Source organism: Parasteatoda tepidariorum, chromosome 2 (assembly GCF_982258835.1).
Source record: "Parasteatoda tepidariorum strain Cologne lab strain chromosome 2, Ptep-v5.0, whole genome shotgun sequence".
NCBI lineage: Eukaryota > Metazoa > Arthropoda > Arachnida > Araneae > Theridiidae > Parasteatoda > Parasteatoda tepidariorum.
Genome location: NC_141756.1, coordinates 49,291,056 through 49,306,611, shown reverse-complemented (window position 1 = coordinate 49,306,611; position 15,556 = coordinate 49,291,056). Strand labels below are relative to the sequence as shown.

General features: G+C 28.0%; 1 protein-coding gene across 2 annotated transcripts in view; it reads right to left on the bottom strand.

Annotated features, from left to right (window-relative positions):
- The window catches only part of LOC107453325 (beta-1,4-glucuronyltransferase 1), a 47,442-nt gene extending 33,130 nt beyond the window's left edge, over positions 1-14,312 (bottom strand). Inside the window, exon 1 of one of the 2 annotated variants that reach the window (XM_087157299.1) lies at positions 14,122-14,312. The gene's annotated coding sequence lies outside the window, so the exon portion shown is untranslated. Of the gene's footprint in view, positions 1-3,347; positions 3,708-14,121 lie in introns of those variants that run through there. The other variant, XM_071177509.2, reaches the window with a different exon arrangement.
- Between the last annotated feature and the right edge of the window lie 1,244 nt (positions 14,313-15,556).

The window sequence follows — 15,556 nt, the reverse complement described above, 5'->3', positions numbered from 1 at the left end:
TTGAAATCTAATTCTGAGTATTTCAAACCCAAGAATCACACTTCTATTATTACATTTCAATTATTTTTCTATTAGCCTTTCGGAAAAGGGACTCCTGAAAGGGTCTAAAGTTCATAGTACAGTCGTTTAATCCCTAGAAAAGGCTTTCCTAAAGAAAAATCTCTTTTTGAAGCCTCTGATGATTTCTACTGCTTAGCTGGTAAACTACACTGGTGGACAAAATTAAGAGATGGAAAGCATTTTTGCATATTTCTATGACGCTATATTCTTCTATGACGTACATTTCTATGACGCTATGATGCTATTTCTGGACGGTTATTGATATGGAGGGAACCTGGAACCCGATACCATCCCACCAACATTATCGAAAGGGACTATTATGCTGGTGGAGGACTCATGGTTTGGGCAGGGATCATGCAAGATACCCGCACACGGCTCCATGTGTTTGACAATGGTTCCGTGAATGCCCAGAGGTACAGACAGGAGGTCCTAGAGCCCTATGTACGTCTTTTCAGGGGCGCTGTTGGCCCAGAGTTCATTTTTATAGACGACAATGCGCGACCACATAGGACTCTCATGGCTGATGAGTATCTGGAAAGCGAGGATATTCAACGAATGGATTGGCCAGCCAAATCCCCTGACCTGAATCCTATTGAACATGCTTGGGATGCTCTTGGGAGAGCTATTGCGATGCGCCAACCTCCCCCCCCCCCAGAACCATTCTGGAGTTAAAAATTGCTCTGGAAGAATGGGAGGGTCTTCCACAAGTCCTCCTTAACACCCTTATTAACAGCATTCATACTCGTTGTGCATGCTGTCTGTCAGGGGTGACCATACACCATACTAGAGGCAACACACACTGTACAAGCCTCATTTTTATTGTCGTCTTTTATCCTTAAGTTCAGACTACATTGGATTTATTGGCAATAGGTATTGCCAGTGAATGGCACTTTCACTTTTGTTTTGCATACTTTATAATCATGGAATAAGCTATATCCATACCAAATTTCATTTATTTATATTCAGTATTTTTTTGAGATATTTGGGAAAATGTCTTCCATCTCTTAATTTTGTCGACCAGTGTAGATCGGAGCTATTTATCACTGCCTTTATGCCAAGGGTTTATCTCCAATGAAACATATAAAGCAAAATCATAAAGAATGGAAGAGCATATACACTCTTCTTTTCAGTAAAAATAAATTAATTCATTTCAGTAAATCTTTTCAGTAATTATAATAATAGTTATAAAATATTTATCAAAATCATAATTGTTATTTTGCATTATTTTTTTATCGGATATTCTTCTTTTAAAAAAAATAATATATTTAAAAATAAGAATTTCTTTAAAATACAAATAATGTTATTAAAAATGAGTATGCCTTTTAAAAGTAATATTTATTAAATTTTTTATTATTTTAAGAGGATTCTTATTACAATATATTATTTCAAGAGGATTCTTATTTTTAAGAACATTATTTTTTAAAAGAAATTCTTACTTTCAAAAAAATATTTCTTTTTTGAAAACATTATGTAATTTTACGGAATATTTTTATTCTACTTTAAGATGTAATTTCGAAAGTCAGACACTTTAAGAAATAATTTTAAAAGTTTTCACCGCGTTTTCCTCAGTTTTGGTTCGAAAGATTTCAGAACATAAAAATTATCTAAGAGTGGTGTTCTATATTTTGCTTTTGAAATGTAACTTTTTATTAAATGTCATGGTAGAATATTAAGTTTTATTATTAATATAAGGGATAAATTTTTATTAAATTTTTACGATAGCGAGAAATATTTTAAGAATCATTTTACAAGGATGATGGAGCAAACTTCTTTTGTCTACAAACAAATCTGAGCAACAAAACCACTTATGAGTTTTTAAAGACATTCTGAATAAGATTTTTTGAAATTATACTTCGGCATTATATTATTTTTGCCTTTCGCTTAAATATTACAGCACTTGCTGTTAGCTCATTAATTAGTAGAATAAGTCATTTCATGGCCATCTGATGTCCAAGAATGAAATTACTTATACATGAATGAAATGTCTTCGTTTATCATACTAATGTCCACCGGATATTGGTATTAACATTATTTGATCACTGATCAAAATTTGATAAAATTCAATAAATAGCCCTCAATTAGAGGGTCAGAAATGTTCGGATGAACTATTTTGCTTCCGTTTCTTTAAGATACAGCTCATCCACAGGTGTCATTCTTAGTTTCTCTTTCACTTAAATTACTAATTTACCTTTCATAATTTTTTATTGTGATGGGGATCGAGATTTGTCAGAATATGGAAGTATCAGGTGTATGAACGAAGAGATATTTCCTTATCAAAAAATGAACAGTATTTAAACAGCAGCAGATCATTTCTTTTACTTTGCCCAGAATTAAACGATAAATTAAGATAAACTATTTCAATTTGTGAAACTCTAACCTTATTAATATTAATTTTCAAATTAAATTAGTTTCGCTTACATTAGTTAAGATTTTTAATTGAAAACCAACTTATAATAATTTATGTAATTGATTTTAACAAGCCTGGCTTGCTTATTCTGATTAAAAAATTGAGAAAATACTATCGATTTTTTTATGCGAAATAGATATCCGATTAATGAACTCAGCTGCTATTGAAATCAAAATCCTTAGGTATCGATATTATCACATTAAAGACACGGCAAGCACTGCGTTTTTCTACTCTATGATTTTCGTTTCCCTTTGGAAAATAAAATCAGATTAAAAAGGATGTTTTTTTTATGAATTAATTAAATGAAGTAGTTTTTACAGAAGTATATCAGTACATATACTATTTTCACATTTGATTTTTTTTTAATGCAGAGGGAAAGCTTTTTTTCCATCCCATATTGTTTTTCACAATTATTTTCAGCTAAATTTCAGATCTTTTCCAACTGAAAGAGAGAGTGCTAAAATTATATTATTAAATAGATTCCTGAAATTAGAATCGAATGAAAATAAAGCAATTTAAAAGTCTTAATGAGATTAAATGCGTCCTTTTTTGGTTAATGGTTCATATCAAGCATGAATAGCCGGTTCAGAAAATAGTTTCATCTCATAAGATATTTATTAGTATTTACTAAGTTGAAATGTTCTTATATACAGTCTTGTAAATCTATATGTTAAAAAGAAATTAATCATCAGAGTCATTAGTAATTTCCCTAAAATAAATTTACCGAGTGTTATCATAGCGATTTAAATGTTTTTTATTATTACGTTAAGCAAAATATGATTGAAAAAGTACAGAATAAGGCAGTGATAAGTAAAATAAGGTAGTATAATAATAAAAATAATAGTAAGCATTTTTTAAATTTAATATTAAATCAACTTACTTATCTTCTTATTGTCGCTCTTGCACACAATAAGACCATAATCCTATCGTACCAATGCTTCATTTGTTTGACAATTGCTCTCAGTTCTTGCCAATCAGAAATTTTAAACAACTCCGTGTTCAAAAAAGGTAATTATTATTATCTTCATATTAAAAGCTCATAAAAGTGAAAATGCATAATGAAAATCAAAATACACACTCAAAAATATTACACAAACTTTAATTACGTTTCAAAAAATAAATATCTTTATAATTTGTGATTTAAAATCTTCAAAGAGTTGCACAAATCGGATGTGTTCCATTTCCTGATATTAAGATACGCGTTTATCAGTTGCGTTAATAATACTTTTGTTTTGATTCTAGAGGTCGAATATGCCGGCTAAGACTCAAGCGGAAAAAAAACAATGACTTATGAATTATTTCGCCCGCTTTTCAATGCTTAATATTTGTCAATTAATTCGGTGATTTATTGCTCTTTGTTTCAAATAAAGAAAATAAGATTAAGGGGCTGTAACTAGCGAGAAAATTTCAAAAAATCTTTTCTTTTATATATAGATAATTCTACATTAAACGGAATGGGAACATTATCATAAAATTTAAATACTTATAGTTTGAATGTCTCTGTACCGAGCGTGTTGCACGGAATTAATTAATATATATGTGAAAAATTGTTTTGCAAAGATGTGTCTGCTAGATGTTATTTGGTAAAGATGCTGAATTTACGGAAAAAAACTGTCAGCTGGTGTGACAGAATGAAACGGTTTATTTTACAAAAAATACTGTTATTTAAAAACTGAAACCTGTTTTCTAAGCATATAAGTACTGTTATTTTAATAAACAAACTCTGTTATTTAAGCAAGAAAATCTATATACTAAATATGTTAGTATGGTACCTGGCGTGAGCTGACAGCAGCATTCGTACGACCAGTTAATGCCGGTATCCGAACCTAGGTCTCCCAATTGGGAGGCGTATGGTATGTCATCTGAGCTATTACAGATCTAGTATCTCAGCATGAAAAAAAATCTTAAGCTGTTTATTATCTTAAGAATCTTACTTATTGAAATAATCTTTAAGTGTAAATATCAGGGTGGCCACTCAAAACAGATTTCAAATTTCCCTGATTTTTCCAGGTTTTCCAGGTAAAAATCTTAAAATTTCCAGGTTTGTGTTTTTTTCCTTCTTTCTTATAAAGTGTAGGATGTGTACAAGAAAAGTGTCTGTATTATAAAATATCTTATTCAAAATGTCATTTTTTTTAAACATATCTTGAAAAAATTTTTTTTTCCTTACAAGATATTTTTTCATTACTTTTTAATGTTCTGGTACTACATTAATTTTTAAAAAATTAAGAAGTGGAGAAAATAATATGTTTAGCTTGCAGAATATATTGTTTTTATTGAATAATTTTAATTGTTTTTATTGAATTTAATGTGTTACTTTAAGTAGTATTTGCTCAAAGTGTACCAACAAAATGACAAAATCAGAATAACCAATAAAACCTTGGATAAGTATTGTTTAATATATTTTCATTAAGGAAAAGAAAACCGTTTCAGGTGATTATATATCAATAATTTTTAATAATTACAGTGGCTCCCAAAAGTGCTCACTCACTTATAACTTTTATTGAAATAGGTAATAAAAATTCAATAATTAAAATGAATATTTCACAATGGGTATTTGATAATAAGATGTATAATCTATTCTTAGCAAAACTGCACGAAATATTTTAAAAACAAAGCAAAAGTTAATTTTTTAATCAAATATTAACAAAAATGTTACCCCACGAAAGTCATCATACATTTAAATGTTTTGGATCTCAGAATTAGAGTTATCGTCAATTGTTTTTTTTATTTAATTATTTTTCATTAAATTTTTCATTTCTTTATTAGCAATTTAGTATCAAACCTATAATAGCAAAATTATATTTTAATTTTTGCTTGTTTCCTCCGTAATATTTTATTTTATCACTTAAAAATGACTTGTAGTCGTAATAAAATAGACCAAATTTGATTATTTGTCTTCATAAGAGGTAAATCAGTAACGAATATGTTAATCAATTCAATTGAATCCCGAATCTGTATTCAATTGAATTGTGCAATATATGATAAAATGCTTAAAAGTAGGACTTCAAATCAGACATTAAAATTATAAATTTTGTGGAAAAATTCATAAATTTGCAATTGAGTGTTGTAAAAGTTTCTGTAAAAATTTTAAAAAAATATTCTGCACGAATTTCACCTGACAAAAAAAAAACTAGTTACACGTATTTTCAACCTTTAAAAGCTATTGTAGATGCTAAAGGAAACTCCACTAAATGGTAATTTAACGAAAAATTAGACTACTAATAGACTGAGTTTTTTCTTTAAAAGTGTATGATGACTTTTGTGGGATAAAGTTTTTGTCACTTTTTGATGATTGAATCAATCTTAAAAATAAACTTTTCCTTTGTTTTTAAAATATTTCATATTGTCATTTGAAATATTTCAGTTTTGTTAAGATTAGAACACATTTTTTATCATTAAATATACATTCTGAAACATTCATTTTAATAAATGGATAGTCTTATTTCATTGAAAGTCATAAGTGTATCAACACTTTTGCGAATCACTGTAATTACAATTCAATATAAAGCTGTACTGTATACTGCATTATACTGTATTTCATCTTACCAGTGCTTTTTATAAAATTCACTGATCATATTTTCCTTAAACCAATATCTCAAGTCAAATTTTTAAATAATGGTATTTTGAAATAGCATTTTTATTTTAAGAGATTCAGTAGAAAAATATAAATGTCAGAAATGAAAATCGTCTAATTTTTAGTTCTATACTCTATAGAAGAAAAAAAAAATAGATGAAATTCCTTAAAATTTATACTTTTTTGATTTTTTTTCTTATTTGAAATTAAAACATTTAAAGAATTCCAATCTAAACACACAGCTTTTTAGTTTAGCATAGTCAATTGTTTTTGTTTGAACAACTGGAACCTCGTACAGTGCAGAACTAAAACACTAAGTTTCGTTTCCTTCTCCTGACTAAACACATATGAATAAAAAAAAAATACTTTATGTATATGTATCATTTAATATGTTTCCTATATATTCCTTAGTCATTGTCAGCTTTTTTAGGTAAAAAGAGGAATAGTTTTGAAATATCATCTCTGGAATGCAAGCAACATTTACGAACTTTCGATATTGTGATAACTATACAATTCGAATTTTGAATCAACTAACTAATATTTACCAACAAAACCGTAAAATTTGATATTAATATATAGTTAGTTCTGAAAAAAACTTTTTTCAAAATAAAAATATACTATAAAAGGTTAAAATGAAATAGAAAAAATTAGCATTAATGCAAGAATTGTAACAATTTGTCGACAAGCATTGCTGTTAGTGATGGGGGAAAATGCGTGATTGGTTGGTTTGCTGAGAAAAGATAATTTACAGATTTCTTTGAATAGGAGTTGAAAAGCTTTCAGAAAAAGAGTGCAATATAAAATCTATTATTATTAAATTATAACCAACTAATTTTTAGAGAATTTAATAAAGTTAAAAATACAAAAACATTTTGTCAAAATAGAAAAAAATTACCACTCTCAATTGCGAACAAACTTGAATCATTGCGTGAACACGGACAGAATTTAAAAACCGAATCCTAACCCCATCTTCCACATCCACCATAATCTTTGCCTTTCCTAAATTGCACAGTCTGCATAGAGATCAAAGGTTTCTACATTTGCATGGGAGAATTTTATGTTGTATTCTAGTTTAACAGGGTTATAATGGAGCAAATTTTGACGAAAGCAAAGTAAGTTGATGATATTTTAACTGTTAGGAGATACATTTCCGTCTAAAAAATGTGGGTATAATGGATGAAACAATTTAAATTAAGAAAATTATTAGCAAATAATTTAAATTAGTGAATAAAAAAATATATAAGAAAAAATTTCCCGCTTTTCTTTAAAATTTCCAGGTTTTCCAGGTTTTTAACCATATTTCCCTAATTTTTCCAGGTTTTTTCCAGTATAAAAAAATTCCCTGATAATTCAAGGTTTTCCAGGTGGGTGGCCACCCTGAAATATGTTTAAAACTATAGTGTCCCACCCGTATAAAAATGTATGGCAAATAACTTAACTTACCAAACAATTATATCTAAAGAAATATAATAATCAAATATAGTATCTATTTGGCAATAAATTCGAGTCTTAGTTTCATATATATATATATATATATATATATATATATATATATATATATATATATATATATATATATATAACAAAATAAATAAATACAAGAAAACACGAAGAAAGTTAAGAAAAACAATAAGTTTCATTTATTGCGCATAAGCTGCAAGTAAACAGAACTCATTAGATAAGTTCAAAATGAAGATAAAATAAGGAAAAATTATAGACATATGAAAAAAAAGGGGGGGGGGAAATAATAATTAAAAAAATAACAAACAACTGATTTAAAAAAAAAGGATGAAATTTTATTTAAAAAAAACGGAAAAAAAGATATAATCTTTTCATCAGCCCACACGATTATATCCGCAAAAAAGAGTGCTATCTGATACTGTATCACTATAGCCAAAGCAAAATATATTAATACAATAGTGTGAGGAGTACTCAAAAAATTTTTTTTACAAAAATTACAATAAATAAAATAGAACACAATAAGTAAAAATAACACGTAAAAACAGAAAATAAAATAAAATAAAAAGAAAAAACAGTATAAAACATACACTATAAAGCGAGTAGCGAAATCAGTTGTACTTACATGAACGGGGAATTTTTCAAGAATGATTTAAAAATGTTTTCGCAACAAGATTGCCAGATTACAAAATATGAAAACAAAAGCGCAAATTGAGTGCAATTAGAGGGTTTTAAAGTGCCGTTCCGACTGCATTGCTGAAGTGATTCGTTATTCTGTGCATTGATTTGTTAGTTACCAAGGATGGGCTCGAAATGGATGTGCGCAAGGTAATATTATACTGGATAATTTAAAAAGTTGACCATAAATAGTTTTAGGAAATAGATGTTTATTTAAGAAAAAATATAAAATAGAAAAAAGGAACATAAATTGCATGTTTTGCAAATAATTTAGCCACGGATTTGCCCGAAATGGATTTGCACATGGAAAAATTATGTAAATTATCAAAGAAAAAAATTTCAATAGATAATTTTAACACCGATTTGCCCGAAATGGATTTGCACATGGAAAAATTAATAAAGAAATTTTTAGTAGATAATTTTACCCACGGATTTGCCCAAAATGGATTTGCACATGGAAAAATTATAAAAATTTACAAAGAAAAAAATTTTTAGTAGATAATTTTAGCCACGGAATCGCTCAAAATGGATTTGCTCATGGAGAAATTGTATAAATTAATAAATAAATTTTTAGTTGATAATTTTAGCCACGGATTGGCCCGAAATGGATTTGCACATGGAAAAATTATATAGATTAACAAAGGAAATAATTTAGTAAAGGAATTTTTTAGTAAATAATTTTAACCACGGATTTGCCCGAAATGGATTTGCACATGGAAAAATTATACAAATTAGCAAAGAAATTATTTAGTAAATAATTTTAGCAATGGATTTACCCGAAATGGATTGATCGTGCGGATATAATCGTGTGGGCTGATGAAACGATTATATCTTTTTTTCCGTTTTTTTTTAAATAAAATATCATCCTTTCTTTCTTTTTTCTCCTTTTTAATCAGTTGTTTGTTATTTTTTTATTTATTATTCCCCCTCCCCTTTTTCATATGTCTATAGTTTTTCTTTACTTTATCTTCATTTTGAATCATATTTACGAAAATGTTTTTTAGGTTCTTGACAGGCTTTTTTTCCAGGAGAAAAAATATTTAAAATTGCGTAGGTGACGAAATGGGCCTAAAGTTCCGAGTTTTAATATCAAAAATATAAATTGAAACTTTAAAAACGTTTAAAACAAATTTTACTTTTAAATTTTAACATTAAGTTTTGAAAATAATAATAAAAAGAACTATACGTGAAAAGTAACATTTAGCTCTACCAAATTCTGCATTTGAAACTTAATTAGCAATAAAAACAAATTATAAAGTAAACGCAACATTTACATCTTTTGGAATCTACTCGAAAACTTTAATCTAATTTATACTCAACAAAAAAAACTTAACCGTAAGATTGATTTGAAGATATGCTTGTTTGTTAATGAAAATTAGGTTTTTTTTCTGTTAAGTTTTATTGACTTAAATTAAACTTTCATATGTATTTTCATTTTCCTATTGTTACTTAACATTTTAGAACATGAAAACTTAAAATTGACATTTGTATTACATATCGTCGCTTTGAAACTAAACCGTAGTAACTCAAAAAAATTAAAAATTGAGATATTTGGGTCATTTTGAGATATTTGGGTCATAAAATCACCCTTTTAGAGAGACAACGTGTTATTCCATAAAATTAATTTAGAGAGCAGATAAATCGTTATCGCATTGGCGTGATTCGCCATCTTGGTTTTAGGGAATAGTGCAGCAATGTGCCAGTTGCAACAAAACCTTGGAGGAGATAAGTCGCATTTTTTTTCCTGCACTGTTGTATGTCAAAATTTGAAATTAAATATGTAATATTCGGGAGGATATTTTGAAGGACATCGTTGTATTTTGAAATAACTCTCTACTTTTAATAAAAGTTTTAGAGAAAAGTGTTGCAACTCAAATTACTTTAACTTATTTCGAAATTACCATAAAATTGGAAATGCTACAAGAATCAGGCCTGGTTCATTGAAAAATACAAAGAAACAGGTTTTTTTAATGTAAACTATTTTGCAATAGTCGCCATAGCTTCGAGTCAGGCTTCGGTGGAAGTTCCTGAAAAGTTAGAAATCGCTCTCCTGAAAAGTTAGGAATCGCTTTTTTTCAAAAACTTACTTTTTTGAGTTACCACGGTTTTGTTTCAAAGTGACGATATAGGCTAATGAAATGAATTCAATTTACACTTTTTACACTCCCCTAAACTGGCTCAATTAGGCTATTTACCCAAAATAATTATACAAATCGGAATTAAGAATTTTTTTTAGTTTCTACATTTATCTCATAAAGAACAAATGGTCAGCGCATGATGAAGATCAACACACTCATGAAGAACACGTGATAAATATGAGACTTCTAACTTCGTAATAAAATATGTTATTCAGCATTAATTTCAACTAGGATAATTACCCCAATAAATACAGAATATCGAAAAAAAATTCTTTTAGTTTTTCGATGTATCTTAAATAGAAGACATTGTCCAAATATCTAAGGCTTCTATCTTCAAAGGAATAGGGAGAAGTAGTGATGAAAGAATAATGAAGATTGAATGAGAGTAATGAAGATAGAATGAGTCTCTGCTTGTTATGTATACAGATATTTCAGGCTATGTAGTTAGAGAAAATGGATACATTAATTTGTTTTACGAAAATCAAACCCCTCTAATGAATCAATAAAAGAAAACTAATTCTAGTTTTTTTCCTCCAAAGATTCAATTACCATTTATCACGCACGTTCATTGTAAAAATTTATTTAATAAATCGTCTTTTTATGACAATTATATAAAAACGGACTAGGAACATTATTATTAATGTTATTCAATTTTAAACTTACACCGAATTAGACAGTATCCTACTATGTTTTTATTTTTTTATAAACTTGCATATCTATTAGTTTATTATTTATTTAAAGAAGTCTTAATTCTGTGACAAAATTCTAACTAAAAGTCAAAAATATTATAAAAAAATTGTAAAATTTTATTCTATTCTCAGATTATTTTTTTTGAGAAATTCATTTGTATCTTTTTATTTTGCAAGTATATAATATGTATTATGAGCGGTTTCGTTTGATTTGTTCTATTTTATTTTCAGTATTTAGTGGCGACATCTGCTAATAAAGTTAAGAAACTTTTATCAACATAAAGCTCTCCTGTACTTTTATAGGCAACGGAAACGCTAAATGATATTTTAAACGAAACCTTTAAGCTTTTATTTAAATTTAGGCAAGTTGATATCTTGAAAGAGGTGTAGAACATTAATGATTATAAAGAAATAAGAATCCAGAATAAAGTGTAACTTTGTGAAAAAAATAATTATGATTGTCTGAACAGCTTTAAAATTAATTGGAGTGAAATGTAATTGTAAATTAATGGAACTGAAGAGCTTCGAGATTTATACAATAATAAATTTTTTGCGTATTACCTTTACTGTTGATGGGCTAAAATTCTAGAGAAGATATCTTCCACTTTACAAAACTTAACTTAATAAATAACTCCATAACTAATAAGCACTCTTCCTGAATTGAAAGGCCCATCTATAATATGTTTCATACTTAATGTCAACGAAAATTTAAGTTACTAAATCAGACACAAAAACGTACTTTTATTGATTCTAAACATACCCTTCTACCGGAATTGTGACCATCTTCTCAATTTTATGAAGAAAATTTGCAATCAGAAAGGTGCGGCCCTCGTAATTGTTAAAGATTTCCTGCAAAAGTTTTTTTTCTCCCTTAATGCTGTTTTTACTTTTTGAGATTTTTAGCACGTATCTATTTAAACGATTGTGTAACTGACAATATCTTAGAAAATAAAGTAAAATTCATTTAAAAAAAGATAATAATTTAACGCAAAAAACTGTTATTTATATTTTTTTCCAATTTTTTATTATTTAAGTTAAAAATTATCAGATTGCTATGAAATTATAAGATACTAAAACTGTTAAAATCTCTTAAACTAAGTAATTTTAAATATAAAAAAAGAAGTTAAAGCAGTCTATGTATTAATTATAACTTTATACTAAAGAATTAATGTATTTTAAAAGTGTTTGTATATTAAAAGGCATTAATCTTTATTTTATCCCTAAAAAATAAAGGACGATATACATTACTATGCTCAACTATTCAAAGTCTTCAATATTTTTTAATCCTCCAATTTATCTCTTAATTACAACTTTACTCTATTGAATGTTTTTTTTAAAAACTATATGCGTATTAAGGAAGTAATTCAATATTTTTTCCTAAAAAATAAAAGAAAATATAAGTTACAATTCTCAGTTATCGAAAGTTTTCAATATTTCTATAACTATGTGGCTGAGCAAATTTATGCCAGTAACTGTATTTCCAAACATGTATTGGTAATTCATACCACTTTTAAAGTTTAAGTATTTATCAGCCACAAATCACAGACAATAACCTTTAAAATATTTTAATTATCAAATACAGTTATTCTACTGCTTATATTATTTTTTTGGTAATAATATATATGCAACAAATATTTGAAATTTATTTTTTGCAAGGTCTGCTAGTATTACGATTTAGGAAACTGGTACTCGTAACCTAAATTCGTAACACCTGATCCGTAAATTGTTCCAACTCTAAAACTATTGAGTATTTATAGTTAAGTAAATATGTAGAGTATGTGTAACCCAAGAAAAAATAAATAAATTTTTAAACTGTTACGATGTAAGTAACAATATTATAAGCCTTTAAAATGTTAATGGAACATAATGTTGCGTAATGCAAAGTTTAACTTTGACTTTCTTAAGTGCGGCTTGTTAAGAATACATCATTTTTGGATTTATGATCAAATCAACTTTCTTCTTCTTAGGTTTTAGAAATGCGAAAGTTGGTTCGATTGAAGCCCTCAACATGAAAGATGCGGGAAAAGATCGGCCAATCAACTTACATTATTAATCAATAAAGCTAGATCATTTCTGGAACAATTTGGCTTGTCAAACCTTTTACTCACGTGATGGGGAAAATGGCATTGCGTGAAAGTCAATCAGAAATGGTTCTCAGTAACTTTTTAACAGTTTGGGTGTTGTTCTGTTAAAATGGTTTGAAAATAGTTATTTTTAGCAAATGAAATTGATAGGTTGCTCCTAATTCATACCAGAATGGTTTAGGACAGCACACGAGGCAACTACGTAACGTTTTAAACAAAGTGTTATTCCTAGCCTCAAGCAATAATTAGCAAGCAAAGAAACAGGTAGAACATAACAAAGTAAGTAGCATAACAATTGTATGATGTATTTAATAATCAGTAGATTACTTTAGTTCATAACTGATATATAATACGCAAAAAATACTTTAAAAAAATTGTAAAATTGATTAACTTAAAATAAAAATTTAATACAAGCAAGCAACGACTTGTATCTTCTGAATGGATGTCCATGTCTAAAAGGTTTTTTAATGTATCCACTAGAGCATTCTGCATCTTCTGAATGGATGTCCATGTCTAAAAGGTTTTTTAATGTATCCACTAGAGCATTCTGCGCCCTACGCTACTTTAGAAATTAACGGTGGTAAGATTTAGAAAAGGTATGATTTAGGCAACTTCCCTCAAAGCATTATAGGCACTAATTTAATTTTTATTTCATAACAATAAAAGAATATATTATGCTTAGAATTGTCAAAAGTCAACAATATTTTTTAAATTATCAGATTTATCTATTAATTTATCACTTTATGCTAGTGAATTAATGTAATCCCAAAAATGCATGTATATTAAAGCACTTGTCATAATTTTATTTCTTAAAAACAACAGAAGTTATGCTTAGATATCCAAAGTCTTCAATATTTCTTAATTTTCCAGTTGATCAATTAATTACAACTTTGGGCAAGTTTTTAATGTACTCCCAAAAATGTATTTATATTATGACACTAATTTTAATTTCATTCCCTAAAAATAAAAGAAGATAAAAGTTACTCTGCTTAGCTATCGAAAATCTTCAATATTATCTTAATACTCTTACCTTTCTCTCAGAATCTCCATCTAATATTTTGGTATTCATTATAAACTTTTGCAACATCCGGGCCCTTTATATTAAAGGAAACTTGCTAAAGGATATCATGGCCCTAAATAGCTGAGGCAATTTTGATATTTACCATCTTATCTTCTTCAGAATGCCCATATCGATCGATCTTAACAAAGTTTGCTGTAAGTAACCTTTTGCGCACATTTACCTACAACTGTGTTCGATATCCTGCATTAATTTACATAATTAGTGAAAACAAAGGGGATTTTAATTACTCGTTAGAAGTCCTTGATCCGTCCATCCGGACTTTCTGAGTGAAATCCAATCGCCGCATTAGCATACTTTGTTACATCTATGTTGGTGAAATCTTACTAGACTACATGATAACAATCCATCTGTTACACTATCTTATGCATGAATGCTTATTGTCACAAAATGCGTGAACTATTTTGCGTTCGTTAAGTGTTTTTTTCTTTATGGTAAAGTAAATAAAATATATAGTAATATTCTTCTGAAAATTTTTTTTTTAACATATCGATTAAAAAATTCGAATGAATAGTATGAATCAGCTGAAACAATATTCAAAGAAAGTACAATTCGAATTATTTCAAATTAATTGTAAAGCTGATTTTTTGTTTGAAATGCTTTATATATTCTTAATGTTTAGAATGTTTTATATTCGTTTAAGTTTGATCCATTAATGTCCTTGTCACATAACTATAAACATGCATCATTATTATTAACCTGTATCTTTTCTATTTTATAAACTGCAATTGTGAGCTATTTTATCCATATTATTGCTTTATATTTTTTCCGTGATAAGTTTACCATAACGTTTATACCTTGGGGTTCTAAACAAACATAAGGCCAGGTTAGAATATCTATTACCAGGTTACAATTATATATAAACTATCTTATTTATAAGGTGAATTAAAAAAAAAATCTTTTATTTTTTTCCCCTTCCTTTTTACACTAAAATTTAATACAATAATTTACATCGAAATACTAGCCAACCGGCCTGTGTAGGAGACAAGGAACTGGCTTTGCATCCGAAAGATTCTTGGCTCGAATCCCTGTCAAGGCATAAATGTTCTTTCCTTCTCTGTACTAGCTGTCCTTACTGTGGGTGCAACGTTGGCCTACCTAATATGGTGCCCCTGCAAGAGTGGCCAACAAATCTGCCCTTCAGATGCCTCTATGACGAAAGGTCATTCCCCTGGTGGGCAATGGAAAAAAAATCCATCAAAATATTAATTTTTTGTATTAAATTTAAAAGACAAATTGAACCCTTAAAATCGTATATTGTTAAAAAAACGATAAAGTTTGAAATTTTAAGCGTACATGTTTAATTTTTTTAACATGGGCAATAAAAAGTTGGGACAAACTGAGCTATAAGTTTGGCAGAAATATATAGTCAGAGATGCACGATTCG